Source organism: Emydura macquarii, unplaced genomic scaffold (genome assembly GCF_026122565.2).
Source record: "Emydura macquarii macquarii isolate MOO-44397 ecotype Brisbane River unplaced genomic scaffold, CSIRO-AGI_Emac_v2 contig_1119, whole genome shotgun sequence".
Classification (NCBI taxonomy): domain Eukaryota; kingdom Metazoa; phylum Chordata; order Testudines; family Chelidae; genus Emydura; species Emydura macquarii.
Window position 1 is genome coordinate 13574720 of NW_027131256.1, and position 14578 is coordinate 13589297.

Below are 14578 nucleotides of genomic sequence, written 5' to 3' on the forward strand. Positions count from 1 at the left end.
GGACTTGCTTGGTGGTCAGCCTCATTGTTTGAAATGTGATTATCTATGCGTCTTGTCAGATGCCAGGCTATGGGATCAAAGGACATACTTATGCTAGCACCATGTTCAGTGATAATGTGTTGAGATTAAGTCTGTGAGGCAAATATCCAGTGCAGTAATTGTCTGGCTACTGGAGAAACCACCAAGCCAACTGCTCTTTCAAGCATTTTTAGTGTAAAGAAAGGGATTGTCTCTTAGGAGGCTTCACTCTATATTGGATGTTAAGACTATTGATACAGAATTAAGAAAAAGCAAATGTCTGTCTAGTGCTTTTCCTTGCTAACTGGGAATTTAAAGTCTGAATTTGGGTAACATTTTTATCCAGATAATGAAGCATATCTTTCCAATATATATTAGAGTGCTTTGCTTTGAAAGGTGACTGTAACAATGGCATTATACCACATTTGTTTTTCACTGATTACCAATTCAAATTGCGTACTTTCCTCCTCAAAAATCAGTGTCAATAATTAATGTTCTGCAGCCCAAACAAGGTTAGCAGAAACACCTGCCTAACCTTATCCTTATCAATGAGGTTGCACTTGAACACATGTAATTGATTGAAACAATCAACCATTCTCATGATGAGGTACAAAAAGGTAGAGACCCCTCCCCCTAGTCTACTCTCTCCTAGTTTTATTGGCTCTGTAGAGTTAACAGGATTAAACAACAGTGGAAGATTATTTTGCCTCTGCAGGAAGAAGGTATGATTCCCTATACACATTGGGACTAGATGTGTGAAATAAAGAGGGGTGGGTGCTTTCATTACATTGTCATTTTTCAGAACAAAGCTGCACTGCAAATTTGAACAGACAAGAAACAGTATGGGTAACTTTTCTTTTTCTTTAATAAATCTGCCCTAAATGGGATTATGAATGTAACCACTCAAGTCAATGGTCAATTTAAAAGTATTTCTCTTTTTGCAGTTAAAAATAGGTAAGTGAATTGCACGTAATTTAATTTAGCTGACATTCAAATACACAAATATAGTGGCATTTAACTGATAATAGTATTTTCAAGTGAGGTCCTTTGCATGATCATTTTCAGATTAAAGACAGGCAAAATGATTCAGAAATAAAAATTGACTATACTTTTTGCCCGAAGTTTATACCAAGCCATATTGTTATTCATTTGGAAAAAGAAAATCCTCCCACTCCTTCATTTTCTAGTTTTTAGCCAAAACCAGGAAGCAGAAATACCTTGAAAGTGGGTTTTCAACTATTTTCAGAAAAGCCTGAACCAAGCAGACCCAATGAAAGCTTGATGTCATAAATGACTAGGATAAAAAAGTTTCATTAAGTGCATTAGGCATTGTTATGTCCCTGAGGGACACAGTGTAAGAATCTAAATAGAATATATAGGAAGTACTTGTGGCTAGTCTCATTCTATCTCTGACTTCGGCTGGTACATGACACCTGTGGCAGTTAGTCAAAACAGTGGTAGCTTTCACAGTGGACTCTGTACAGGTATGTTAGAATTGAAGTGCCTGCAAGTTACAGTTAACAGAAAACTTTGCCAAAGCATCTTGCCACTTTGAGGCCTAGGCTGAATCTTCCATTGGCTGCAAATCTAAAGGAAAAGGATATTTCAGTGTGATAGATGTAGTGATTTCCTGCAATATCCTGGACAAATCTTATTGAATTATGTTAAACCTTATTGAATTAAATGTAAATATTTTGGGAATTTCTCCCTTGGGCGTTCATTGCATTAAAAATGCATATGGTTGTGGGATTGCATGTAACTTCTCCAAGAGGGAGGCAGGAGTAATGTAAACCTTGTGAATTGTTATGAGCTTCAAAGGATTCAGTGGGCCAGACAAGACTGAATTTTTAGTTGAGTGGGTTTCCTAGGAAATACTTGGGAGGAAGGGAATGCCAACTACCCACCTCTGGACCCATCCTTTTTGAAGCTGTGCTCTAAAGGGAAAAAACATTGTCTGTTGATCATTTGTTATGGGAGGGCAAAATCAGAGGCCCAAACTGGATAAAAGAGTGATTCACAGATTCACGCAGTTATGAACTCGCAACAACAGAAAAACCTGTTGGTAGGGTTTGAAGGGTTATTTGCTGGCCAGAGTCCGTGTTGGCATTAGTGAAATCTCTGGTGTCCTTATTAGCCTGTGTTTACTTTCTTTTAGTGTTTTTAGTGTTGTGCTTTTATTTGAAGAATCAATCTGCTTGTTTAGAAAGAGCTGTGTGGTAACTTATAACTGTGGCAATTACACTGTTTATAGCCTTCAAAGAGAAAGCAAAGCAGAGTAGGTCTGGTCAGGCAGTCTGATTGTGTTGGGGAATTCACAGTGTGGGCAGGGAGCTGTGCAGCCTGTAAATTTCCTGATCGGGGCGGGAGAGAGGCAAGAGAAGTAACAGCCAGGGAGCCAGAAGCCTGAGAGCAGGTGCCCTTGCTGGACCACGGAGGGGAAATACAAGTGCAGTTGCCCTAAACTGTGAAACTCAGTAGCCACTGTCCAAATTAAAGTATATAGGACAGGTTTTATTTTTAGCAAGTGATTGCATAACCATTATCAAACAGTGCCAGCTTAGCCCTTCATGCACCCGTATTCTTCATGACACTCTCTCCCGACTTTTCCTCGCAAAACCGTCTCTAAAGTTTTAAATGCTGCACCCTGGGGATCTTCTGTTGGGTGATCTATTAGCATTCCTAAGAGTAGTGCCTTCTAACCTTCCCAGCCTTGTTAACAGAGTGGAAGGATGGTAGGTTCTTTGGAAAGGGCATTAAGCCTTCTTCTCTGCTGGCATGGATACCCTTCACTCTATCATAGCATCACCCTGCTGGGGAATATAGTCACAAATCCATGTATGGAAGCTGCTTCGAAATAGGAGCTGATCATGCTCAAATTTGACATGACTGCAGCCACTTATCCAAACTTGATAAAGAGAGGCAAGAATTGTGCTCAAAATATTCTGGCAGTGTAAAGGAAAATGATTGTAATGTGAATGATAATGTCGGAAAGAATGTAACTGGTATCATAAAGCTGGAATTAGGTTTGTTGGTCATTGTGGCCTTGATTATGGAATGTGGCCTAGATCCTCAAAAGTACTTAGGCTTCTAACCACCATTGAAATCAGTGGGATTTTGAGGATCTGGGTGAGGGGGTGTCAATATTACTGGTGCTAAGCCACAGTTTGCAGTAGGGTAGGCTGTAGGGAGGCTCTGCCTGGGGGCAATTCTTAAAGGAAGTCTATCCACAGAAGGTAGAAGCTCCAGGAATGCCAGGGATTGCATGCAGCATTACCTACTATTTTCTCTTTTGAAGGTGCAGCATAAAACAGCTTTGGTCTATTACTGGATGTTTTGGAAGGGACAGAGACTTGTCCCTGTACCTGCTCTTTCTTTCCATGCTCCTTTGGCGTGGTACTAGACACCTTGCACTATGGGAGTATAAGAACTGGGAATGTGACCATCCCGTGCTACAGGAACACAATTTGGGGGGCTTCCTTTCACCTTCTGCTGCCTGGGAACTGACACAATGCCTGCCACAATCTGGCCCTGTGCATGCAACTCTCCATTCCTCGAGAGAGAACTCATTTATTTGCTGCATTGAGTTTACCTGCCAAGAATTCTGTAGAGGATTGTTCTTATCTGTTGTCTTCTCAAATAATGTTGATTACTCTGATAAGGAAGCCCTCAAGGAGGCATATGAAATTTTATCTTATGTACTAGAAGACTGTACCACCGTGGTAATTGTCAGCTGGTACAACATAGTTAGAACTGTCTAAGATACCATGGGCCTTCCTTAGATAGATTGCAAACACAGATTCTTTAATGGCCACTACTATGGTTCTATTTTGATAGCAGCCTTTAACTACCTGAAAGGGGGTTCCAGGGAGGATGGGGCTAGGCTGTTCTCGGTGGTGGCAGATGACAGAACAAGGAGCAATGGTCTCAAGTTGCAGTTGAGGAGGTCTAGGTTGGACATTTGGAAAAAGTTTTTCACTAGGAGGGTGGTGAAGCACTGGAATGGGTTACCTAGGGAGGTGGTAGAATCTCCATCTTTAGAGGTTTTTAAGCTGAGGCTTGACAAAGCCCTGGCTGGAATGATATAGCTGAGGTTAGTCCTGCTCTGAGCAGAAGGTTGGACTAGATGACCTCTGAGATCCCTTCCAACTCTAATATTCTATGATTCTATAATGAGCATTGTGATACTTTGTGTGGATACAAAGTGTGTGTGGATTGGCCAGCCTGCCAGTGCTGCAAGAACAGACTAGTAATACAGCTAGAATGAATTAAATATTTCAATGCAGTTTTATAATATGAAAATAAATTCAATATTCAGCATTATCCACTGAGCAATTCTGGAGATTTCTACATTGATCCAGAAAATCTATTCAGCTCTTCAGAAAAGAGAGACCATGTTAATTTCTATTAATACCTAGCATAACAGAAACTTATTTCACAAGATATTTAGACTTGTATCTACAATTAGTTAAAATGTACATGTTTGCTTTATCACCTTTTATCATTTACTCATGGCTGGCTCTCATCTATTTGAGAATATTGTAAGCTTACAAATATATCTTAGAGGGTATAGTTCAAAATAGCAAGTTTTGCCAAATTTTGCCTCTGCATAAGATTAATTATTTTATATTGTTTTTACTTTAACAAAACATGGAAACCTCAGTCCCAATAGTTTTTGTGGTTTTTTTGTAGCTCAAAGTTACAGATCTAAATTTCTCTAGGTAACAAAAAGAAAAAAAAAATCTATAGAAATTAAGGTGCTAACGATAGTTACATTCACTACAGTGGGAGATTCCCTATGGATGTTAATCCCATGAGACAAACCCTCATTATTATGGAGTTTAATAAATAGAATTAATCTGACAGGAATTATTAATTCCTATTATAGAAGGATCTAGAGCCACTAATAAGGGCCCTGTTGTATTGCTACGTTCAACACCTCACAATATGCCCCTCGCTTACCCTCAAAGGATTGATCAATTAGCTGAAAAAGTTTGGCACTTCTTTATTCATTGTCACAAGGCAACAGATGAGGCTAGAAGTGATTAATATTCCCATTTTCAAGGTATTATCCCATAAACTGGGAAACAATACCACAACCAGTACAGACTCTCTGCTTGGACTAAGTAGGAAATTTGAACAAGCTCAGAAAACCAATAAGGTCTAATCAAATGAATACAATTTGAGTAGAGAGAACCATAAAATAGGTCTTGTAGGTTACAAAGCACAGTATGTTAGAATACAAATGTACTAGTAGGGTTTTGTTTCTGATCATCCGATCAGGAAAGTGATGTTGAGTGCCCAAAGTCAAGAGAGATCAGAGTCAACTGGTCCTCTTTCTCATTTATATCAGTCACTTGACTCCACTCAGGCATCACGGAGGACCTTAAAATAGGAATAAACTACACTTGCACCTACTTTAAAATCCCTTGACACAACTAGAATGGTGTAACGTGGCATTAGTGTAAATTAAGAGAGACAGTGGGTGTTTTCAGCTACACATATATAAAACTGGTCAAATATTGCCATAGGACAATGTTTATAAAAGCAATTTTTTCCAATACCTTCAAAGATTGCTTCTTAGGACAACTACCACCACATCCTGGGTGCATTAAAATTATTCTCCATTTAGTCCTACAGTAAGTAGCATACAGAAGCTGGTTGGCAAGATGGTGACCACAGAGTAATTAAATTCAGTATTGTGACAGGAGAAATAAAACCAACCAAAAAAAAAAAACCTGTGACAATCAACTTTCAATGCTCCTCAGTTTATTTTAAAATTAGTTATTGGGCTTTGACTAGAGGTTTTACAAGTTATAGTATGGCAAACATTTTGCTATTTAAATGGTTGGCTATAAATTTTATTTAGTTGCCTAAAAGGAACATCCGGTAAAGACACATTTACAGACAGATAATTAAGTTAGTATCAAACCTTATCCCCTTAGTGGAAGTGATTGCATTTCAGCAATTAAATTAGGTTTCCCTGAAGCAGGTTAATAGAACTGCTAGGCAGTATTTTTGCCAAGATTTATCCCTTTTTTATAAATCTACGTGATTCAGCTCTGTAGCACTGTTCCTGAAAACAAACACTAAACCAGGTCCAATAATTAAATACGTTATGAGATTCAGATTGAGGTTCAGATAATTTAAGAAATTACCAAAGGGTGGGAAAGGACACCTGTTTGTATGTCCAGATAAACATGATGGTTGTAGCCAAGAGGTATAAATTATGAAACCATGTAATAAACTTAATTTATTGCACATCTCTGCTAACATCATCTGCCCTGTGCCTGCTAAAGGCTTGAAAAGTAAGTTGTTGGAAGAAGTTTGGTGGTTAGACAACTAGTCTGGGACGTGGAAGTCCAGAATTTTTGTTTTTCTGCTCTGCCACAGACTTCCTGTGTGACCTTGGGCAATTCACTTAGCTTCTCTGTGCCTCAGTTCCCCATTTGTACAATGGGAATAATATTAAAATGATTGTGCAGTGCCAAAAGATGGTGATAGGACCATATAAGTAAATACCTAAGATAGACTGAAACTGCAGGAGATGACTCCTGGGAGCTAATTAGTGTACTTAGCTTACATATTTATTTCTTGAATAGATGTATTCCTGGAAAGTTTATATATTATATGTACTGGGACTTAGAATTTATCTCCTCCAATCAAATGAGTTATATGTGAATTAAGCTATGCTTTACACAGCCACTGTCTTCAGAGCCTTTTGGTCTAGAAGTCAATTTAATATTTGAGGTCTGAAAAGACATTTGGGCCAAAAAAGTTACTTGATAACATTGCCCTTTTAAGAGACTCCATGTGCCTGTATCTTCTTCTGACCAATGACAGTACATGTATCATAGCTGAGACAGTCTCTGTTGCATGATGCATGCCATCTCCAAGGATATACTGGCCTAACAGCCCTCATTCTGTTTTCATTTTGACCTCAACTGCAAACAGTCTCCAAGTATAAAAAAAGCATATTGAATTCACTTGACTAAGTTAACCTTAAAAGGAATATTAGAAGAGTTTAGGAGTGAAATAGTGCATGCAAAGGTGAATAGTTCAGCAAAAAACCCCTACTAGAGAAACAGCTTCTCAGTACCAGTCAGAGAACGCAGCACATAAATTACATATATGCCAAACTACCTGAAAATAATCTGGATCGTCAGTGAAGCAAAGTATTGTATCCAATGGTTCACTGCTAGGGCAGATCCATCTGCTTTTCATTTCACTTGATTTTCTTATGGTGGATAGAAATAAACAGAGTCACACTTTTGTACCCTAGTCTATGATCCATAAAATCAGAAATATCAAAACTCCTATCTAGAATAGAGGTCTGAAAGCTTAATTTCATCATAAGAAAAGAAATTCTCTTTGGTGCCTGATTGCTTACCCTGATCACTATATTTTAGTGTGTGTAAGGTGCGGGGAGAGAGCTTCAAATTTAGATCTCAGGATCTGAATCTTTGAAATCAACCCTTTTGGGTTTTGGATCGGATCAGATCTAAAGTGAGGTATGTTTTGTAAATTGGTTCAAACTTGGCTCATGTTGACACAAATCTCGATATGAAAACGACCCTCTTTTTCCATCTCTGTGCAGCAAGTGAATGTCTGTCTGATTCTTAAATGAGTGCCATTTAGAACAGGGATTCTCAAACTGGGGGTTGTGAGGTTATTATGGGGGGGAAGGTCGCAAGCTGTCAGTCCCTTCCATGCCAGTAAGGATGGCATGGCATGGGAGGAGGGGGTCATCACAGCCTGAAATATTTTCAAAGGGGATCCCAGCAAAAAAAATTTGAGACCCCCTGATTTAGAACATGTGGATGCTAAGTGAAGGTGAGAAGTAGTGGAGAGGAGGGAACAGAAAGGAGAAACAGGGAAGGAGTGGGCATGAGCAGAATGTCAATGGGAAGCCTTCCAGGAAATCTAGAGAAGGATTCAATAGATGAGTCTTTCCTCTGAGTCAATATTGTATCAAGGCCTCAGAGTGGGGTTAATGATCTCTGTGCTGCCTTTTAATGAGACATAAAACCAAAATCCTCATTACTTATCGTAATTAAAGAGCCAGTGGGACTGTTTGTTGTATAATGGCTTTCTTGGCATGAATTTGGGATGTCTACATTCAAAAGTGCCCAGCACTGGAATAGGAATTTACCATTGACTTCAGTGGTGGCAGAGTTGGGCTAATACTGAACTCGTTTGAATATCATAGGCTAGTTGTTTCAGTGAGATTTTTAAAACTTTGTATTTGTACTGCTTGGGCATCCCTTCCCCTGTAAAGCCCGCTTCTGCCAGTTACTATGGGTTGGTGTGATGAAGTGTGCTTCCCACGCTTGCCCTGAAGGGGTTAATGTAGGCCAGCTGGCTGTATCTTTTAGGCTGCAAGCTGGGGATTTATTTAGGCTGAGAGGAGAGCCCCAATTAAGGGAAGCTCACCTATGCAGGAACAGGCAGGGCTTCTACAGAGCCAGGGAGCTGGTAGGAGAAAGGGGGCTTCCGGGAGGACGACTACAGTCATTCTCCTTGGGACAAGAGGGAGAAAGGTTTAGAGCCAAGAGGAAGGGTTTGTCTAACAGACCTGGAGGAAAGGGGTTTGGCTGGAATGGTGGAGAATGTGAGCCTGGGATAGGTAAGGTAGGAAGTAGTACAGGGGAGTGTCAAGAAGGTTTGTGGTTGCCCAGACCTTTTGCTTCTGGATACATGCATTGGAACCCAGAGCGAGCCTGGGTACCCCTTACCAGCCACCGAGTGAGTGACACAATCTGGGCGGTGAACTTGGAAGCTGTCCAGGACCTTGTATTCTAGCCACTGAGGTAGTGGTCCAGCCAGGGCAGTGGATTTAAAGACTGACTGGGATAGTGAGGAAGAAGTTGATGCTACCCCAGAAGAGGAGGCCACTGGTGACTTGGTTGGAGGCCTGCAGCTCCTGAAGAGCAAGAGAGGCGCTCCAGACAAAGAGAGTGAGATGAGGGGCTGAGGTACTGCAAGAAGAGGGCATCCGGCTGAAAGAGCCAATCCCCTGGTTAGCCAGTAGGAGTCACTCTGTGAGCAGAGCACCACACAACAGGTTCGCAAAAGTATTTAAGCATCTAAAAATGCAGATCCGTGTCCACAAGACTAACCATACAAATCAAGTGGTAGACCCAGATCTTCACTTATATGGTTTTTAAAACTATGAATGCTACTACCGTTATACTACTCTTATACATTAAAAATGTCTCCGTAGTAAAGTCCAATATCTTGGCACACTCTTTATAGCAGAAACAACTGCTGTGTTCCCCCATTAGAAACCTGGGCATCTGCACTTGCCAGGTCCATTAAACTCCTATTTCTAGTCATCATGGGTTATAAAATGTTGGAGTTTATAACCCTAACTTTCCACAGCGAACTCTTGCCAATCACATCGTTGGACTACTGTAACTTTTAGAGGGGTGGAGATTCTACAATTGGAGGAAAGGAGGAAATATTTATCTGACAGGAGGATTTTTACAAGACTGACTGCTACCTGTGCTGCTGCTATGTTAGTAATGTTGCTGGTAATCTCTGCAGAGAGATTAGGGATCCCAGTGCAGATCAGGTGGTCCAAACTTCATCATATATGCAATTTATCTCATGGCTATCACAACTACACACGTGATGGCAGGTAGCTAATTTTACACTTCCCCTTTGATTCATTGGGAGTTGCAGCCATAATGCAACAGCTAAATCTGAGGTTGATAAAGAACTTTAGGATACATCTTGCTTTGAAAAGTATTCCATAAACCCATAAAACGTTGTTATTTATGAGCAGATTGAGTCAGACTGTCACGCCTGATACATTTCCTCAATCTGAGATTAGACTCCGACTTGAGCTCAGAAACAGCTCTATAAGACAAACTGACAGAGAAATATTTTACCAGGCTAAAAAGAAATCAAAACAACAAGTAAAGAATCGCAAACAAGCCTTCCAACCCATGACATTCTGTGACTTGGCATTTGGAATGGCAGATGGGGTGGCACCGAGCTTTTCCACTGGGGCATGAACCTGCAATCCTTCTACAGCCTGCTGCAGAAATGTTGAATTTAGAGCACATAAAGATGGTCCAATTTTTCGGTGCGGTAAATTGTAGAAGGGCTACCAATATTGTATTAATCCTATGAATTTCAGCTGCCCAGAAATGATGTTTGAAATGGGTTTCAGTATTACTAAGTGTAGCATGTTTGGTCCTTGGGGGAAGCTTTATTATTCAGTGAGCTCTCCTCTGCCATGAGTGGGAAAGTGTCAACAGTGATCCCCAATCCTGGGGAACAGATCCCTGTTTGCCACATTCAGCACCTTTATAGGCAATCCTCACTTCCCTGCTCAATGTATACAAAGCTTATCCCCACCCCCATCCCTACTCATCAAGCACATAAATTTGTGGTCATAATATTTCATTTTCTGAGCCAAAACATCCTTTTCCAGGCTTACATTTCTCTTCATTGGCTTTAATTAAGATTGCCATAAGAAGCTTGTGAGGCTAGATAACCTTGTTACATGAAAGGAAAAGCTTACACACTAGGGGTGGCTCTCTCAAGCTTGCCCAGCATTTATAAAGCCAGGATTTAATATCTTTAAGCTTTTCTGTTTTTGGACTCATTTTATTTAAACAGCATTTATATAAACTGCTCAGCAGATTAGAGGGGCAGCTCTATAGCCTTCATTTCAGTGTCACTTTCCAGTTATTTTGATCAGGCTTCATGCCTGGATTTAGTGTATTCATGCACACAAATAAAAATATCTCCGTTATAAATCCTCTCGAAAGCAGAGGGAAATAGCATTAAATAACGTCAGCTGAAAATCCAATGTAAATAAAAACAAAGGCCCATAGAAAAAGCAAATACAGTGGGGAAAGTTTGAAAGCAAAATGAATGCTGAGTGTGGGTTTAAAAAAAAAAAAAGTAATTATCCAGATCCTTTAAAATTATACATAGGGCTTGTGATTTCTGACCTAGTGTTTTCATGTATTTGCTAGTAACAGATGATAAGGGGATCAGTTATTAATAGCACATCACACTTGGGGCCTGATCTAAAGCCCACTGAAGTCATCTGAGGATTTCTAAGTGCGTTACAGATATTAATGAAATTGTCTGGTTATCTCAATTAATTTTTACAGTGGTAAATTCTTGCAGTGGCATGCACCCCACGCGAAAACAATATGGCATGATACAGAGATCTTTTATTCAACCACCTATTACAAGAATAGTTCCTCACTGTTTCACAGTCATGAAAATTTTGTTATATTTGGTGTCCAAAGTTAAGCACTTAAATAATTGGCCTGATTATTTTCAAAGGCAGGACAGCTCCCATTAAAGTCCACCAGGATCTATTTGGTACGGAACACCTCTCAAAATCAGACCTTATTTTGGTGCCTATCTTTAAGCCCCAAAGGTTGAAAATTTAGCCTTTGCATATTATACTAAAGCAACTAGTTTTGTTTGAACTTGAATTCATATTATTCTTTACGTGGCATGTCTACATAATGTACCATTTTTGTTATGTTTGCTGTGGGAAAGAATGTCTGAAAATCACTTTTCCAGTTCCTAATGCATCAGATTGTTGGTTTTATGCCATAATAGATGCCTATGACAAGGCAGAATTTAGCCCTGTAAGGTGCATTCTGCGAAGCCACTGTTCTGGTTCTCTTTTATGCATTGAATATTCTAAACCCAAGCAGGGGGAATACCATGAATTCCACAAGTATGCACTTCAGTTTGAAAATGGCTTTACTTTGGCCATGCTTGCGAATTGAAAATTGAAAAATGTGTTCAATTTTTGAAAACTGATTAAATGAAAATTGCAATTTGAAACAAAGAAAATTCTTGGTATTTTTCTCAATGTTTTGTGGAAAAAATTTAATTGAACTGGTTTTCACAAAACATTTTGATTTGGGGTCCTTTTGGGTGGGAAAAAATGTAGGGGTTTAGTCTTCTTAGAGGGACAACTGAGCTATTGAGGTGGTGGTGGGTTTCAAACAACGAGTAGGCTGTACGCTGTGTGAATGGACTAATCAGGTTTGTAAAGTACTGATTGTGGGGAAGACACCAAATTTGAAAATGGACATACAACAAATACCTTAATTTGTGGCTCTCATTTATCAACAGTTCTAAAAAGATCACATCACTGAAGAAGCCCCCACCAATCTGATCTCAGATTTTCAGAAAAAGGCCAACCTATTATACACATTCAAGTGATGTAATTCTTGTATTGTGGCAATAATAATCGTTTTGATTTCAGTATGTCTTTGGTAAATTTAATCTGGTGCATTGGATGTATATTTCTTTCTGTCATATAAATCCATTCAAATTATTCAGCCTTTGGGGAACTTCTTGTGCAGCTGGGCCTCGATTCAGCATTCCATCACGATTCAGCAAAGTACTTCAGCACAGGCTTAAGTGCTTTGCTGAATAGGGACGGGTTGAAGTATAAGCTTAAATGTTTAGCTGAATTGGAACACTGAGATAAGAACACCTGCCTATCCCCAATGGCAATAAATATATCTGGAACTTTCCACCTTCAGTTATGCTTAGATCTCATTTCTACCTTCTTATTTATTTCCTTCTGACATTCCTCTTTGGCCTGAATATTTTTCCTCTCTTTTTTTCTGATCAAATTTAAATTTCTATCATTTTTCTTGTTGATCAGCTTTTTTCCCAATATTACATCATGTTCAACAATTAATGTTATCTTACAGAAGTTTAAATCTAAGTTAGCCCATATCTTAGCCATGGCATGCGTACCATACAACACACTATAGCGAACTTTAGTAACTCGTAAATCTTGAAGGCATGTTCTAGGTGGATTTTTCTCTCTGTATTGCTTTGGGGTGCTTCACAAAGGCATAGCAGAGGTGCCACAAATTTGCAGTGAGTTCTTTGTGTCAGGACTTCTCTTGTTATGGTGGCAGCTGCAAGTTATGTGAGGTACAAAATGTGGTTAGTGATGAACTAGATTTGATGCCTGACTCTTCTGCTTTCCTCCAGTCACTGATCCTTCCTGTAGTAATTGCAAGTAAGGTGATCACTGATCAACCATTCCAGGGAACTGCCATAGATATAATCATACTTAATCAACCGAACATAATCCCTAACCCCACCCTTCATTACACTTGTGTTGGATCAACTATGGGCTCTCGGGCCTTGGGTGAGTAGTGCCTTTCTGGTTCTGTTCTTTAGAACTGTTCTGATAACAGCTTTCTGAGATTAACTCTGTCCTAGTTACACATCTAGGTGCACCTCCGTCCCCTTTCTGGTCTCTCTAGGTGCACTCCTTCAGTGGCTAGGTCTTGTGCCCTCACCTTTTCTGGTGTGGAATTCCACAATTCTCCCACTCCTAGATTGGGTCCTGGACTACAGTATCCTGGGTATCAACTGTGCTTACCCAGCAGGTCCAGCTGGGTTTGGTACCTGCAGTGCTTCCCTGAGAGTCTCTAATTAGTGGTGAACAGAGTGACTGACCAGACAGCCTTGTCGAAGGGCTTCTGTTTAATCTTAACAGTAGGAACAAAGTCTAACACGGGAGAGGGAGGATTTTAAAACAATAAACAGTTTGTACACATGGTTTTATTACCTAAAGCCCAACAATCCTGAACAGCTTTCCAACAACATCGTCCCTACAGATGAGGGGGAAGAGTCCTTTTTAAAATCCACCTGGAGTTCCCTTATATTTTCAGTTCCCATCTTTTTGGCCCTGCCTAGCAAAACAGGTTCTATAATTTGGTGGAGGCAGGAGGTATAATCCTCGCCACTAATAACTCTGCATTGCCTCTTAACAACTCTGGACATTTTACCCAGGAAGAGTGGACAGTGAAAGGGGGACGGGTGGCTTATATTGAGCCATTGTTTTGCTGCCTGCTCATTTTTTAACAGCCCCCTATTAAACTAAACCAATATATTAATACAAGAAAGATCCCAGTAACCAGGTCACAAACAGTATTCATGAATTATTACAGGGCAGGCCCATGTCAGTCATAAACTCAACAAGTGGTTAGTGTCAGTGGTAGCTGAGACACCTTGAGAGAGAGAGAGGATCATATGCAAGGCATATGTTTGTCAGGCACAGTAATGTCATGTGAAATAATCTACTTTGCTTTTGACATTATAGATGCATCTGCAGAGATATGGAACTGTAGTTAATTTTCAGAGTATACGTGGTTCCCAATCTCCCATGTGCTCTGAGATCATACATCATAGCCACCCCCTGAGCATTAGTCCTATGGCGGAGGAGAGGAATAAATGCAAACAAACCCCATGTGGACATCAAGAATTATGATGACAGTGCCTTGTGCATTCTTTATAAGAAAGAGGGGTATAAAACAAGCCTTCATTAAGCAACTGCTTAACTGATCACCAGTGCCACCTTTCTTAGAGTCCCTTTTTAATTTTGATCGCTTAACTAAAGAAAAAGGACTCAAGGGTTGGAATTAGTTTTATAGAGTTTATTAAATATCCTTCACAATAGCAACTCATAGTGTAGGATGTAAGAGGGCAAAAAATATTTAGTTCATAAATTAGAAAGTTGGTCGATATAAACATTTAGATGTTTCAG

At 39.8% G+C, this 14578-nt stretch overlaps 1 long non-coding RNA gene across 1 annotated transcript in view; it reads left to right on the forward strand.

The window, feature by feature from the left end:
• Positions 1-674: 674 nt before the first annotated feature.
• Positions 675-14578, forward strand: part of LOC137151777 (uncharacterized) — a 54079-nt gene continuing 40175 nt past the window's right edge. Inside the window, exon 1 of the long non-coding RNA XR_010919356.1 lies at positions 675-740. This is a non-coding gene — a long non-coding RNA (uncharacterized lncRNA). The remainder of the gene's footprint in view (positions 741-14578) is intronic.